The sequence below is a fragment of the Macrotis lagotis genome, chromosome 3 (assembly GCF_037893015.1).
Source record: "Macrotis lagotis isolate mMagLag1 chromosome 3, bilby.v1.9.chrom.fasta, whole genome shotgun sequence".
Taxonomy (NCBI): Eukaryota; Metazoa; Chordata; class Mammalia; order Peramelemorphia; family Peramelidae; genus Macrotis; species Macrotis lagotis.
In genome coordinates, this window is record NC_133660.1 from 92,504,450 (window position 1) to 92,516,695 (window position 12,246).

Sequence of the window (12,246 nt, forward strand, 5' to 3'; positions counted from 1 at the left end):
AATTTAAAAATTGATTCTCATGAACTGCCTTTAGCACACTCCTGCTTGGGGACTCATAACAACCTTGTAAAGTAGCTTCTAGAGGTTCTAAATGTATGATATCTCTTGTGATCATAGATCCAGAGATTAGAAGGACCTTAGAAAATATCTAATCCAACTCCCTCACTTTATAGATGACAAAATTGAGATCTGGAGAAGTCAATGACTTGTCTAAGGTCATACGTAAGGTAAATGTTGGAGGTGAGATTTGAACCCAGGTCCTCTGACTAGGAGTTTCATTGATAGTACATTCCTTCCTTGTACAACTTTTAAGTTTAAAATATAACAACACATTTTAAAAGAAGGTTCCATTTCTTGAATTTTCTTAAACATCAAATGCTTTAGGAATTTATATCAACTAAGCTCATTAAAATTGATCTTTTAATGAATATTTATTAAACAATTATTCTGTGGAAAACACTACTGAGGAAGATAAAAAGTTTAATTAAGGCATTGCAGTGTTCTGGTAGGGGGATAGGACACTTTCTGAAATGGCTAGATTATAAAGTATATACTTGATCTTTTCTTATTCTACAGGTGATGAAATGGACTCAGGGAGCTTTAGCTATGACCACATAGCCAATGAATGTCAGAAGCAGAATTTAAATGCAGGTTCTCTTGTCTCTATACTGAGCTGGTGAGTGAACACTGGTTTGGAGTCAGGAGAATGGGAGTTCGAATCCAGCTTCAGACACTTGACACTTAACAGCTATGTGATCTTGGGCAAGTCATTTGATTGCCTTACAGCCAGGGCCATTTCTAATCATCCTGATTCATATCTGGCTACTGGACTCAGATGGCTTTGGAGGAGAAAGTGAGGATGGTGACTTAGCACAGCAACACCGCCCCCCAATCACTCAAATTCAATTCATGTGCTTGTCATGGCATCACCTCCCTGATGCTGTGGTCTTCTTTGAGAATGAAAGAGAAATATCATACTGAGCCACATGGATTCTGTGTCTTCTTGACCATCATTCAGAAACGTTCAAATGATTGCTTTATGAGATATAAAAATTATTTTAAACTTTCTTCTTTCCTAAGCAAGCAGCATTGTTCAGGCTCATTTCCAAGGGCTAGCTAGCTAACTTATAGAGAAGCCAAAATAAGCTCAGTTTAATCAGGAAACTTGAAGGATATCTAGTTCAGGATCACCACAACTAGAAACAATTATATCAGATAATTAGGTTTCACTTTATGAGCAGAACCAGGAGAATACTGTACGCAGTAACAGTACTACTGTATGATGATAAACTATGAATGACTTGATTATTCTCAGCAATACAACACTTGAAGACAATTCCAAAGAACTCATGATGGAAAATGTTATCATATGCAGAAAAAGAAGTGATATGTAGATCAAAGCATACTATTTTTCTCTTTTTTATGTTTTTTTTCTTTTGGTCTATTTCTGATTTCACAACAAAATATGGAAATTTTTTTATGATTACACATATATTATTTATATCAAATTGCTTACTGTCTTAGGGAAGATGTAAGTAAGGGAAGGAGGAAAAAATTTGGAACTCAAAATAAAAACAATGAATGTTAAAAATTATCTTTATGTGTAATTGGGAAAAATTAAAATACTGTTTAAAAATTTGTATTTAAACTTCTTGATTTCACCATCTCTATAAAAACCATGACCAAATTGTAGGCTACATGCATAGCTGAACATTAGTGAACTTTGTCTTAAGAGAAATGTGGGCAAAAAAATTTCAGTGGCAATAAAGTCAACTACGATAGCAAGAATTACATTTCTTTTTCAGTTTTTTTGCAAGGCAAATGGGGTTAAGTGGCTTGCCCAAGGCCACACAGCTAGGTAATTATTAAATGTCTGAGGTCGCATTTGAACTCAGGTCCTCCTGACTCCCAGGCTGGTGCTCTATCTACTACACCATCTAGATGCCCCAAGAATTACATTTTAATGAGAGCTTATTAAATTTTGGGTTTTGTTCAGCACCATCTTCTTGCTGAACTTAATTCCTGCTTTTCAACTTTACATTTTCAGATTTGTGTTTCCGATATCATTGAAAATGGTTTGATTCAGTTACTCTAATATATTTATTTGCTACAAGGCAGTTAGTAGCATCAGTCACTTTTCCTATGTGGTTAGTCAATCAATAAGCATTGATTAAGCAACTTTGTTGTTCAGGCACTGTGTTGGATACTGGGGATATGAATCAGAGGTGAAATAGTTCCTTTTCTCACTCCCCAAACTCCCCTCACTCCCCATTGAGGAAAATGTATTAGCAGTTTAGAAGGGCTGCTACCCAGGAAAGAATGGGATACAATCTATCCAAGACCCATCAGTGAATGGTGTATGAGTTAAGCTAATAAAGAAATCTAGAAATTCTAGGAGTTAGAGGTGAGAATGGAGTACATGTCATGAATGTGACCCAGCCGGTGTCTAGAGATGAGAAATAGTGTTATGAATAAGCAACAATAAGAAGTTTGACTGGAACACTCTGTACATGAAGGGAAGCCTTATATAATAAGATTGAAAAGGTAGGTTGGGGCCAGGCTTTAAAAGACAAAAGAGTTTATATTTTCTTAGAAGCAATAATAAGGAGCCTTAGTGTTTCCTACAGAGAGGAGTGACATGGTCAGATCTGTTCTTCTAGAAAATCACTTTGACAGTTTTGTGGAAGATGTACTTGGAGTGGTAAGAGATAAGGTAGGGAAAGCATAAGAGGCTATAGCAATTATTCAAGTAAGAAATATTGTCCAATATTATGTCCTGAAATTACTTTTCTTTTTTTCTTAAACTTGGAAACATAATTCACTGAATGAGAATGACTAGAGTGGTGGCCATGTCAGTAGAGGGAAGGGGAAAGAGATGTAGAGGTTGAATTGATAAAGTTTGACAACTGCTTTGTTCTAATAACAATAACTAGCTTTCATATGGCACTTTAATGCTTATAAAGTACTTCATAAAACATTAACTCATTTGATTATAACAATAACTTTAAGAGGAAGGTAGTATTACCACCTCCATTTTGCAGAGGAGGAAAATGAGACACAGAGAGGCTAAGTGACTAGTCCAGGGTCATATAGCTAGTAAGCATCTATGGCAGGATTTGAACTCAGATCTTCAAGAGCTGTACTCACAATCCTTCAGTGCCATGTTTCATTTCTCTTTGTCACTAACTCTGTGTAGCTGCTGTCAAATCTCAGTATTTCTACTCTCATAACATTTCATATATATTTGTTTTTCTCTTCACTCAAAACACTCCCTCTCTAGTTCAGGTTCTTTTCATCTCTCAACAAGGGGAAGTCTTTTCTTCCTTCTTCACTCTCTTTCCTTCCTCCCCTCCATGTCTCTGTATTTCTTTCTGTCTCTCACTCCCCCCTCCAACCCCCTCAATATCACATCATAGAAAATCACATCTGTCACCTGAACTATTGTAAGCACCTTCTGATTGATACACTTCAAGACTCCTTCCACTCAGCTGCTAAAATGATTTTCCTGAAGTTCAAGCCTGACCATCATATTACTTAATAAATTCTAGTAGCTCCTTTTTATCTCCAGAATCAATTATAAGATTCACTATTTGGTATTCACAAATTAACCTTTTTATCATATGATCCAGCTACACACTGCCTTATTTCTTGTTGCTTCTCATATACCATGATTTTGCACTGTTCCTCCCACAGTAGCAATGCTCTTTCCCTTAACCTCTACTTCTTAGCTTCCCTGGCTCCCTTGAAGACATAGCTTAAATCCCATCTTCTGAAAAAGGACCCTTCTAGTCCCATGAGATACAAGTGCCTTTCCCTCTGAGATTTCTTTCTATTTATTCTGCTTATATTTTATATATTTGTGTGTATTTGTATGCTTTAGATATTGACTTTCCCATTAGAATATGAACTCCTTGAAGGAAACAGCTTTTTTTGCTTTCTTTTAGATCTTCAGTTCTCAGTATAGCACCTGGTTCTTAGTAAGTGCTGGCTGGCTGTTCTACTGGTTCTTGGGCTTGGTATCTGCATTTTTGGAGGGGATGTTCAAAATAGGAGTTCCTCCTGCTGATGAAATCAGTTCCACAGTGTGTATAATGCATAAGAGAAATATAATACAGTCAATATCAAGTTGGTCTTGAAGTTAGAAAGATCTGGGTTCAAGTTCATATAAGACTATAAGTTGCAGAGAAAGTGCCAACCTGCCTTGGTAGAGTCAGTTTTCAAATCTAGGAGTTCCCATCATTGGACAAAATCAAAAGTTCCAGAATATCTCTCTCTCTATTGATGACTGTACTATTTCAATCTAAGCTGGCATTACTACTCACTGTATAGAGGTTATCAGTAATAAACTTCAAGCCCATAATCTTGCCAGTCTCTAAATGTAGCTGAATGGCACCATTCACTTTGAGAGGATCTGAATAGCAGGAGCATTGTGAATCTCTACATGGGAGCTGCTTTTTGCATTGGCAAAGATCTTTCTCACACAATTCACTATTAATCTATGACTAGTAAAGGAGTCCTCCATGTCACACACAAAAGATGGAAAAACTCCTGGGGCCATAAAATTCACAGGATTGATAAGTGCTGTAGGGGCTAGAATAGTGGATTTGAAATCAGGAAGATCTGAGCTTGAGTCCTGCCTCAGACAGTTCCTACTTATGTTTCTACTTGAATTCACACCCCTAGTATTTCAAAGACCTATTATAACCTTTTAAAATCTTAATATTTTTAAATTTACTGATTCTTTAATCTTTAGGGGGAAAACTTCTCTAAATACTCATTCAGCTGGACAGAGAACTGAATAAGTAGCATTAAATGAAAATTACACAATTACAAAATACATTTCAAATGTAAATATTTCAATTGTTTAGCCTCTTCTGGGTTTTTAGGAATAAAAGTGTTTCATTGAATGTTGTGGTAAATGTAAAAATTATATCCATTAAATATATTATTAATAGATTTTAAAAAAATCCTACCTTACTTTCCCAATAATCCCTCCCTTCTCCTGCACACTCTGCAATGAGGAAAATAGTTCAATCAACCAAGCAGAAGCCCATGGCTTATTCTGCACCTATAGTTCTACCTCCTTTGTAAAGACAAAAGGGAGGTAGGTTTAGTTATTAGTCCAATGGAGTCAAGCATGTTATTGTAATATCTGAGTTCTTAAATTTTTAGTGTTATTCTCTTTGATGTTATTGTTCTAGTTGTTCTTACTATTTGTTTAGTTCTGCTTCCTTCACTCTGTCTCAGGTCATATAAATCTTCCCCGATATCTCTGAATTTTTACATTAGTTTCTCATGATACAATAATAATGCATTACATTCATCTATCACAAATTGTTCAGTCATTCCCTGACAATGAGCGTGCACTTTGTTTCCAGTTTTTGGCTACCACCAAAAAGTGCTGTTTTAAAAACTTTGGTAGATATAGATGGCAATAGTCTTGTATGCCTGGGTCACCTCCTTCAGTTCATTCTGGATGAATTAGTCCTTTTTAATCTTGTAGCACTTCTCAGGGCTCATGCCCATTCTTCTTGTTTATAAGTCTTTCCTGGATTCCCAAAGCTCACTGAAAAAAATTTTAAGTCATTTAGTTTGGCATTCAAGGTTCCCAATTATCTTTCCCAAATTACCCTTTCTAGATTTATTCCCCACTAGCATGAAGCTAGCTAGAAGAGTGGTTAAAGTCTGGGACTTGGAGGTAGAAATATTTGAGTTCAAATCCTTCCTCAATTACTTATTAGCTGAATGACCCTGAGCAAGTCATTTAACCCTTCTCAACCCCATTTTGCTCATATGTATAAAGATAATAATAATAATAATGATAATAATAACCTTTGAGAGTTATTGGGAGGATAAAATAAAATAATTTTTTGTAAAGTGCTTTGCAGAACTTAAAGTCCTGTATAAATGTTCTCCATGATGATGTATTGTTATTATTATTATTATTATTATTATTGCTGTTTGTTGTTGTAGTGGGTCTAACTCTCTATGACCTCATTTAGGGTTTTCTTGGCAAAAAAGTGGTTACCAATTTCCTCCTCCAGTTCATTTTCTAGATGGGGAACTCCCTTTACTTCACTACAGATGTGTGTGTGTGTGTGTGTGTGTGTATATATATATATATATATATATATATATATATATATATATATATATATTATATACTATTCTTTTCATCAGGGATGCCCTGATTTTAGCTACTTGAAATTCAGTGTATTCTTCAGAGTCATTTTCCAATATCACATCTTACCTGAAGCCTTCTTTAATGACTCCATTGGGAAGCAATTTCTTCCTTACTAAATTATGACAAATCTTAGTACTATTCCAGTATTACCTGTCACATGCTGTCCTGTTCTTCACTCACATATGTATTCTATGGATTATAACTTCCTAGCACCTAGTATGAATGGATGGAGGTTGGGGAGTACAAGGCACCTGAGGGAGTAGGCCAGATGGTTCAGTATGAATTTGATTTGGGAGTAGTAGCAGATAAGGTTAGGAAAGTAAGCTGAGATCAAATTACAGAGGAATTAGAAAGCCAGGTACAAGTTTGCCTTGTAGGGAACTGGGAGCCATTGAGGATTTCTTATCAGAGGAAAGGCATTATAAATGTGATGTTTTAGAAAGATTTATCTGGCAATGATACATAGAATCAATTGAAAGGTTGGGAGAGAGAACTAGAGAGGTTGGATGAAAAACTCCTAGGGTCCATAATATAGGCAGGCATAAGTTAACAAGGGTCAAAATAACAAAAATATTATATAATACAGAGAGGACAGAATTGCTTATGGCATGGGAAGTAAAGATAAGGAGGGAGTTAATGATGACACAGATGTCTAAATTGTGTAATTGTGAAAAGTGCTGGTATCTTTAACAGCAGCAGGGGAGTCAGGATGAGAAATCAGGGAAAATTGTTTTTATTCCAGTCATGTTGAATGTGCAGTTATAATGGGTCATACAAGTGGAACTGACCAGAGGGAAGTTGGAGATGAGTGACAGGATTTCAGAGAAAGGTTGAAGGTAGAGATATAGATTTATAAATAATATACATAGACAAGATTGTGGTAGCTGTGTCAGTGGGTAATGTCACCAAGGGAATGAGAAGACAAAAAGAAAAGCAGAGCGCCTCAGGGAAGGTCTGTGAGGGTTATGGTGAAATGAAAAAGATGGCATAAAGGAATGGTCAGAAAGATTGGAGGAAAACCAAGGGAAGAAAGAGTGTAAATAAATGCAATGTAATATTATTGTTTGGTAAGAAATGACTAGAATGAGTAATCCAGATGAAGGAGAGAAGATTTGTATGAACTACAGAGTGAAATGAACAGAACCAAAAGAACAATGTATATAAAAACTACAGCTAATCTCCAAAAAATTGATTAATGCCAGAAACTATACTAAATGCTAGAGATTTAAGTATAAAATATGAAATACATCTTACTCTCAAGAAACTGACATTCTCAAGTAAATGGACAGGAAACTAAAAAGGAATTGAATTCTAAGTTATTGGAGATTTCAGAGAAAAGACAAATAAATTTGCCTCCTCCCTGATGACAGAGAGGAGAAGGGATTACTAGTACCAAATATTATATTCCTTGTTAGTTGAGTTGTATCTTAGTTAATTACTTTTCTGCATCACAAGAGAGGGTTCAATCTGGATGAGAAATGCTACTGGTCAGATAAAGATAAAGAGTATCAATAAAATGATTTTAGAAAAAGGATTGAGTAAATGGTAGACAATAATGGATGTGTGCAAAGATCAGGAAGGATTAAAAACTTAGATCAGATCACTATTTGGAAGCAAACCTAGTCTGATAAATTATCTGATCTTTGGTCTTTGGTGGTTAGGAAGTCACTGGCAATTACTGAGAGTCTTTATTAGGGTGATTAAGGCTGAAGTCTAGTGAATATTGTGGTAGCTATGACATTTGCTAAATCAATAGTCTCTTACTGTTGACATGGGCACACAAACAGATTAGTTTGGTCTAACTTCAAATATTTAAAACATGCACTTTCAGGGTGGAAGAAATGGAAAAAAGGTGTCATTTAACCTATATTTTAAGAATAATTTCTACTTATTTTTATTTCTTTCTACGGTCTTAGCAAAAGTTGCTACATAGAAACAGTGCTTAGTAAATTTTTTTTGGAAGGGTAAGAAAATAGAAGAAACAGAATTTCTATGGGCTTCTCATATACCTGCCCATCCCCAGGCAAAATCCAATGTCACCTTTCATCTCAGGTGACAAGGCAGCTTCTGTCAGAGGCGGTAGATCGAATCCCCTTATCTGTGCCAACACTCTTACAGGGCAATTTCTTCCTCCTTCCCCATTCTACCTTCTCCCTTTCATCATCTGCTTTGCACCTGCTGCCCAGGGCAACATCTCAGGTGTCAGGTTAGTTTTTTCTTCAGTATATGTATGTCATTCCTTGAGCTTGAGGAGGGAGGGACACTGGTTGGAAGGCTTCTAGCTTATTTCACTGTAGCTATTATATCTACGTATTTATGTGACTGAGAGTAGAATATGTTAAAACACTTCTTGCAGTCATATAGAAAGTTGAAAATATTTTTGGTGTTCCACTCTCCTCTCACCCCTTTCTCCCTATGCACATCAGAGTTATTTCCTAACAAACTCAACTTCTATAGAACCCTGCTTTGGAAGAAAGAAAAATAGTGAAGCAAAAAATATGCAAAATTTTATATTCTTAGGTTCTTCCTCTTTCCCCTGAGATTTGGGAGGTGTCCTGTGTGTGTGTGTGTGTGTGTGTGTGTGTGTGTGTGTGTGTGTGTGTTTTAAAAGTTATTACTTTTAAGATGATGAGATGCCTTTTCATTTATTTGTCCCTAGATTGATAGCTAATTGCCATGTTAGAGTTAATTTAGTCCAATACCCTCATTCTATAGATGGGGAAACTGAGGCCCAGAAAGATTAAACTATTGCCTCATGGTCACAGAAATAGTTAAGTTGAAGAGCCAGTGTTAAAACTGAGATGCTACAAACTGAGCACTTGATCTACCCTATTTTGTTATTTCTGACAAAATAAAGGTTTTCTACTCTGATCACAAAGGTGGGGAAGGAGTTTGAGGCTAGACTATTTCTGGAATATTAGTGAGTGCTTAATGGAGAATGACATTCCTTTCTGGTGGAGGAATGCTAGAGACAAGTGTCAACAGACTTTTCCCTTCACTTTTCAAGGAAGTATCTAATATAATAAAGGTCAATCACCTAGTTGTAACCTCAAGCAAAAATGTTAAATTTTTTCTGAGGATCATTGCCAAGGAGTTGACTTTTACCTCTCAAACTTTCTTAATGCCAAATATCTAGAAAGACAGAATAATGCATGGCATTTTTACTTGAAATTTATTTCCTTTTGTATACATACTTTTCTCTCAGATATGAGCAGTAAAGATGATTTCCCATTTCTCTCACTTGTCTCACCTCATATTTCTTTTTATTCTCTCAATGTTTTCCCAAGCATTCAGGCACTACAAAAGGGTCACTGTGGTCCAGGCCCTTAGTACCAGTCTACTCTATCAGCAAAAGGAATGATTTAAATCATAAAATCCCATCTCATGACCACATTTGAGTGGAAAAATTATTGGAAGGAGTTAACTTCAGTGTGAATAAATACAATGTTATATATCTATATCTATATCATCTATATATATTTAGGTTTTTCCAAGGCAATGGGGTTAAGTGGCTTGCCCAAGGCCACACAGCTAGGTAATTATTAAGTGTCTGAGGCCAGATTTGAACTCAGGGATCCCTGACTCCAGAGTCAGTGCTCTATCCACTGCACCACCTAGCCACCCTGTAGCTTATTAATTCTTATAGACTATATACCCTTTGAATTATTCTGCCTTTGCACCTTTCCTCATGTCATACTATTTCAGTTCTCCTTAGTACTTAGTTCTCTCTTTGCTCCTTGAACTAGTCACTAAACCCCTTTGGGTCTCATTTTCCTCATCTGCAAAATAAGAGATTTGGAATAGGTGATATCTAAGGTTCCTTTTAGTTCTGAATCTATGATAAGCCTCTTATCTACTTGGAATTTTTCTTTGACAGTTCATATCTGACTTACTCCAAAAGACAGGACTCAAATCAAACTTCCATAAGACTTTCCCTGAACATCCTAGTCTAAAATGTCTTTCTTTCTTTTCCTGTGTTAATTTCATTTTTTTTTAAGATTTTTTCAAGGCAATGGGGTTATTTGGCTTGCCCAAGGCCACACAGCTAGGTAATTACTAAGTGTCTGAGGTCAGATTTGAACCCAGGTATTCCTGACTCCAAGGCCAGTGTTCTATCCACTGTGCCACCTAGCCGCTCCTAATTTCATTTTTAATATAAATGTATATTTATTTAAATCTGTATATACTTGCATATGCAAGGAACAGCTAGGTGACCCAATGGAAAGAACACTGGTCTTGGAGTCAGGAGGATGGGAGTTCAAATCTAGACTCAGACGTTTGACACTTACTAGTTATAAGACTCTGGACAAATCACTTAACGTTGCCTGCCTCACATCCAGGATCATCTCCAGTTGTTCTGATTCATATCTGACCACCGGACCCAGATGACTCTGAAGGAGAAAGTGAGGTTGGTGACTTAGCACAAACCCCCTCACTCAAATTCAATTCATGTGCTTGTTATGGCAACATCATCCTGATATCATGGCCTTCTTCAAGAATTAAGGACAAATATCATCATCACTTATACATGCACATGTTTTCTTCCTCAATAGAATATACTCAAAAATAAGGACTATCCCTGTCTTTGTTTTTTATATTCTCAACGTCTATCACAATGTCTATCAAACCAAAAGAATTTAATAAATACTTGTCTCTGAGTGCCAATGGCAGTTACTGACCTCACAATTCATCTAGTAAATGATCACATGCAATCTTGTAATTTCTTTTGTTTTGATCTCATGTAAATCTAGTGTTATTTAACTTTGTCACATTCATATTGCATCTGTCCAACTTTAGTCATTTTGTTGTGCCTCTCCATCTCTTATGAGAATACTTTAGAGATTTTGTATTTCTTTGTGCAGAGTTTCTAGGTAAACATTCAACACATTTCTTAATTTCATTTGAAAAAAATAGTTGATTTTTTTCTTTAAGCACTGTGGCTAGCTTTGTGGTAATAATCTATTGATTCACCAATCTTTCATTTCAGTTTCCCCCCTATCATTTAACTGTCTGAATTTTATCCTTCAAATTTTTAGAGAGTTATGATTACTTTGGTTTGGGTATTTTCTCCATCTATTTATAAACCATCCCTTCATGCCCTAGTCGACTCTTTAATAATTATCTGTGGCTAAACCAATTCATCACATGATGGTCAAGTATTGTCAGTGAACTCTTCCAAGCTTAGCTAGGATGATCCTTGGAGGATAAGATGAAACTGGCAGGCATGCCAACAACTCAAAGTCTTTTCAACTTGGAGTATCCTGGCACAGCTTGCAATTCAGTTAAAGGAACTCAAATGTGCCAGTATTTAAGAACCCAGAGTCCCTTCCATGTGTTAATGTGACACTGAAATAGGGCTTAAGTAAAGGTGAACTTCATAACTAGAGCAAAAATCAGGTCTTCAATGAATGTCTTTGACTTGTCACTTTTGTGAGTTTTCTGATTCAAAAGGCATATTTGATATTCTCTAATGGATTTGGAAAACTCTATGTTGACATACTAATGGTGTAAGCGCTTTAGACAGTAATTCAGTGGGAATAGATCTGAGTCTAATTTAGCCCTGATGGAAATTAAACATGAAAATTATGGTAAAATAGGTCTTCACTTTGAGTCAAGTGGCAAAGCTAAGAGAAATATCAATACTTCTCTCATATTTCACATAATTAGACTTGTGGATTCTAACATGCTGTACTTGTCAGTTGTCTGACATTATTTTGCATGTTTTATAAGATCATTCTATAAGACCTTTTTCTAAGGCATTTAACATTGGTCCTGAGAGATGTGATGGATAGTTGAATATCCCTCTCCTCTGCTCCCTTACACTCCCTTCATACCTAATCTGTCTAAACTCAGTATGCAGTGATTAGAGATGCTAACCCCTAATGGATGTTTGGCAACTGAACTCAGATCAGTACTTCCATGTGGAAAAGGGTACATGGGAAAAAGCCGATGGTCTTTGTTGGAGAACTACAGGGGTTATGGAACTGACCCAACATATAGACAAACAAAAATGGACTCTTCCAAGACCTCATAAGACTGTCAGTCTGTCGGCTTTCATTTAG

At 36.1% G+C, this 12,246-nt stretch overlaps 1 protein-coding gene across 3 annotated transcripts in view; it reads right to left on the bottom strand.

Moving 5' to 3' along the window:
• The window catches only part of PALLD (palladin, cytoskeletal associated protein), a 498,686-nt gene that overhangs the window by 285,491 nt on the left and 200,949 nt on the right, over positions 1-12,246 (bottom strand). The gene's annotated exons all lie outside the window — the stretch shown is intronic.